Source organism: Palaemon carinicauda, chromosome 28 (genome assembly GCF_036898095.1).
Source record: "Palaemon carinicauda isolate YSFRI2023 chromosome 28, ASM3689809v2, whole genome shotgun sequence".
Classification (NCBI taxonomy): Eukaryota; Metazoa; Arthropoda; class Malacostraca; order Decapoda; family Palaemonidae; genus Palaemon; species Palaemon carinicauda.
Genome location: NC_090752.1, coordinates 3,424,069 through 3,429,068, shown reverse-complemented (window position 1 = coordinate 3,429,068; position 5,000 = coordinate 3,424,069).

Genomic DNA, 5,000 nt, shown 5'->3' with positions numbered 1-5,000 from the left:
GGCTAGAGTTCTCTTGCTTGAGGGTACACTCTGGCACACTGCTCCATGTTATTTCTCTCCCTCTTGTTTTTATAATGTATATATGAAAGATTTATTTTAATGTTGTTATTCTTAAACATTTTGTAGTATATTTCCTTATTTCCATTCCTCACAAGGCTATTTTCCCTGTTGGAGCCCTTGGGCTTATAGCATCCTGCTTTCCAAACAGGGTTGTAGCTTAGCAAGTAGTAATAATAATAATAATAATTTGTACTTTAATGTTTAAAACATACCCTGTCATCTGGCATCAGAATCTCCTATCTTTCAGATTCGTGCATGATGTGGTATCTAATATCGATCACTTTCCTACCTCAAAGCCTCTCTCTCTCTCTCTCTCTCTCTCTCTCTCTCTCTCTCTCTCTCTCTCTCTCTCTCTCTCTCTCTAGTTTTTTTCAGGTTGTATATTCCCATTTAGATAAGAAAGGAAATGTTTCACAATATGAGATGCTGAGATTTGTACTGTAAAGGGTTTAGGAAAATCTCTCTCTCTCTCTCTCTCTCTCTCTCTCTCTCTCTCTACATATTATATATATATATATATATATATATATATATATATATATATATATATATATATATATATATATATATATATATATATATATATATATATAGTTTTTTCAGGTTGTATATTTCCATTAAGATAAGAAAGGAAATGTTTCACAATATGAGATGCTGAGACTTGTACTGTAAAGGGGTTAGGAAAGTCTCTCTCTCTCTCTCGCTCTCTCTCTCTCTCTCTCTCTCTCTCTCTCTCTCTCTCTCTCTCATACGACATGCAAGGTGCGTCTTCCTCTGTAGTGTCAAAGTCTCAGCCGCATATCTTCGAGTCAGAGGAGCAACTTTAATTATTCCATCTTTCTTTAGAAAACGACTTTGTTTTGTCATCTTCTCATTTGTGCCTCGAGTGAAGTTTACCTTTTCATTGTCAGCATCGTCGGGACTGACTTCCCGAATAAAAGGTTTTTGATAATAAACAATTCGCTTCCTCTGAGGATGACGAATGTAGACAGATCAATAAACAGAGAGAGAGAGAGAGAGAGAGAGAGAGAGAGAGAGAGAGAGAGAGAGACTTTCCTAAACCCTTTACGATTCTCAACATTTCATCTTGTGAAACATTTCCTTTCTTATCTTAATGTGAATATATCAACCTATAAAACCATCGAGAGAGAGAGAGAGAGAGAGAGAGAGAGAGAGAGAGAGAGAGAGAGAGAGAGAGAGAGAGAGTACAGGCATTTGTATCAAGAAGAAAATCGTTTAAAAATTGCCTTTTAGGATTGAGATGTAAATATTTTATAATCTTATTTACATAAATGATTATTTGCTAAAAATCTATAAAAGACATTCACAAGCACAAAAACGTAACATTGGCTTTTAGGAATGAGACATGAATAATATTTTACAAACTCATTTATATCATTGATTATTCGCAAAAACTATAAAAGACATTCACAAGCACAGACAATCATAACATTGGCTTTTAGGAATAAGACGTAAATAATATTTTATAAACTCATTTATATCATTGATTATTTGCAAAAACTATAAAAGACATTCTCAAGCACATACAAACATAACATTGGCTTCTAGGAATAAAATGTTAATGATATTTTATATACTCATTTATAGCAATGATTATTTGCAATAACTATAAACGACATACACAAAAGGACTATCTATTAACAGTCATACCAATAGACAAATGTTCTCAAATGTTCAGAGATCATAAAAAGAGAGCTTTTACTCTCTTTCGTCATCCACTGTGACGTAATAGGAAACAATACACGTAATAAAACATGTCTTCATTACGTACAAGGTTGGTGTTTTAAGGATTATTAAGCTTACATATTATATATATGTTACAGTCAATATCTAAATCCAGACAGTTTGTAAAGTGACTGATCTTTTCAGGCAATACGTGAATTGCATAATAACAACAACAACAACAACAACAACAACAACAACAACAACAACAACAACAACAACAACAACAACAACAACAATAATAATAATAATAATAATAATAATAATATAACTAATTGCAACTAAATTGGGAGATGTTACTAGTGTAAGTTGAGACACTATTAAACTGACGACCAAATTGGACTTTCGAGACATGAAAAAAGGAAATAAGAAGATAAATAAACTATATGAGAAATAATGAATAGTAAATCTGTATTATATAAACTGTGAAGACAGACTTATGCCAGCCTGGTTCAACATAAAAACATTCGCTGTAAATTTTTTGAAACTTTGAAGTTCCACCGAATCATCAACCAGATCAGGAAAATCACTCCACAATCTGGTCAAAGCTGGAATAAAACTTCTAAAATATTGTGTAGTATTGAGCCTTATGATGGAGCTGTTAGAATTAACTACATACTTAGTAGTACAGGATAATACAGTTTGGGATGATCTGAATGGAACGGATGATCAAAATTAAGAAAAATCTTATGTAAGATGGAAAAAGAACTAATTGAACGACTGTGCCGAAGAGTAATATCCAGATCACGAATAAGAAATTTTTATAGACCGTAAGATTTTGTCCAACAAATAAGGATAAGATCCAGAAGCTGAATGAATGGAGCATTTCAAAGCTTTAGACCAGCTGTGCTGTTGGCCTTGTAGGATAAAAATAACCTGAAGACATTCTGAACTGGAAGTCTTAAAAATACTACAATGATATTAGGTAGTAGGTTGGCCTGGGCACCATCCACCCGTTGAGATACTACCACTAGAGAGTTATTGGGTCCTTTGACTGGCCAGACAGTACTACATGGAATCCTTCTCTCTGGTTACGGCTAATTTTCATTTTGCCTACACGTACACCAAATAGACTGGCTTATTCTTTACTTATTCTCCTCTGTCCTTATACACCTGGCAACACTGAGATTACCAAACAATTTTTCCATGCTCATGGGGTTAACTAATGCACTGTAATTGTTCAGTGGCTACTTTCTTCTTGGTAAGTGTAGAAGAGACTCTATAGTAGCTATGTTAAGTAACTCTTTTAGGAGTAGGACACTCCAAAATTAAACCATTGTTCTCTAGTCTTGGGTAGTGCCATAACCTCTGTACCAAGGTCTTTAACATTCTTGAGGTACAATTCTCTTGCTTGAGGGTACACTCGGACACACTCTCCTATCCTATTTCTCTTCCTCTTCTGAAGTTTTTATAGTTTATATATGAAAGATATATATATGAAGAGGTAGGGGTTGTATGAATCAGATTTTTACAGTTAGGCAGATATGCGAGAAATATTTAGCAAAAGGTAAGGAGGTGTATGTTGCGTTTATGGATCTGGAGAAAGCATATGATAGAGTTGATAGGGAAGCAATGTGGAATGTGATGAGGTTATATGGAGTTGGTGGAAGGTTGTTGCAAGCAGTGAAAAGTTTCTACAAAGGTAGTAAAGCATGTGTTAGAATAGGAAATGAAGTGAGTGATTGGTTTCCGGTGAGAGTGGGGCTGAGACAGGGATGTGTGATGTCGCCGTGGTTGTTTAACTTGTATGTTGATGGAGTGGTGAGAGAGGTGAATGCTCGAGTGCTTGGACGAGGATTAAAACTGGTAGGCGAGAATGATCATGAATGGGAGGTAAATCAGTTGTTGTTTGCGGATGATACTGTACTGGTAGCAGACACAGAAGAGAAGCTTGACCGACTAGTGACAGAATTTGGAAGGGTGTGTGAGAGAAGGAAGTTGAGAGTTAATGTGGGTAAGAGTAAGGTTATGAGATGTACGAGAAGGGAAGGTGGTGCAAGGTTGAATGTCATGTTGAATGGAGAGTTACTTGAGGAGGTAGATCAGTTTAAGTACTTGGGGTCTATTGTTGCAGCAAATGGTGGAGTGGAAGCAGATGTACGTCAGAGAGTGAATGAAGGTTGCAAAGTGTTGGGGGCAGTTAAGGGAGTAGTAAAAAATAGAGGGTTGGGCATGAATGTAAAGAGAGTTCTATATGAGAAAGTGATTGTACCAACTGTGATGTATGGATCGGAGTTGTGGGGAATGAAAGTGATGGAGAGACAGAAATTGAATGTGTTTGAGATGAAGTGTCTAAGGAGTATGGCTGGTGTATCTCGAGTAGATAGGGTTAGGAACGAAGTGGTGAGGGAGAGAACGGGTGTAAGAAATGAGTTAGCGGCTAGAGTGGATATGAATGTGTTGAGGTGGTTTGGCCATGTTGAGAGAATGGAAAATGGTTGTCTGCTAAAGAAGGTGATGAATGCAAGAGTTGATGGGAGAAGTACAAGAGGAAGGCCAAGGTTTGGGTGGATGGATGGTGTGAAGAAAGCTCTGGGTGATAGGAGGATAGATGTGATAGAGGCAAGAGAGCGTGCTAGAAATAGGAATGAATGGCGAGCGATTGTGACGCAGTTCCAGTAGGCCCTGCTGCTTCCTCCAGTGCCTTAGATGACCGCGGAGGTAGCAGCAGTAGGGGAGTCAGCATTATGAAGCTTCATCTGTGGTGGAAATGTGGGAGGTTGGGCTGTGGCACCCTAGCAGTACCAGCTGAACTCGGTTGAGTCCCTGATTAGGCTGAAGGAACATAGAGAGTAGAGGTCCCCTTTTTGTTTTGTTTCATTGATGGTGTCGGCTACCCCCCAAATTTGGGGGAAGTGCCTTGGTATATGGATGGATGGATATGAAAGATTTATCTTAATGTTGTTATTCTCAAACATTTCGTAGTTTATTTCCCCATTTCCTTTCCTTACTGGGCTATTTTCCCTGTTGGAGCCCTTGGGCTTATAGAATCCGGCTTTTCCATCCAGGGTTGTAGCTTGGCAAGTAATAATAATAATAATAATAATAATAATAATAATAATAATAATAATTCTTAAAGAATGCGACATAACAAGACTTCAGAAAAGATGTGTTAACCTCGTATGATAAAAATAACCTGACGACATTCCGAACAGGAATTATTAGAAAAGGAACAATAATAATAAGAGTAAAAGCGT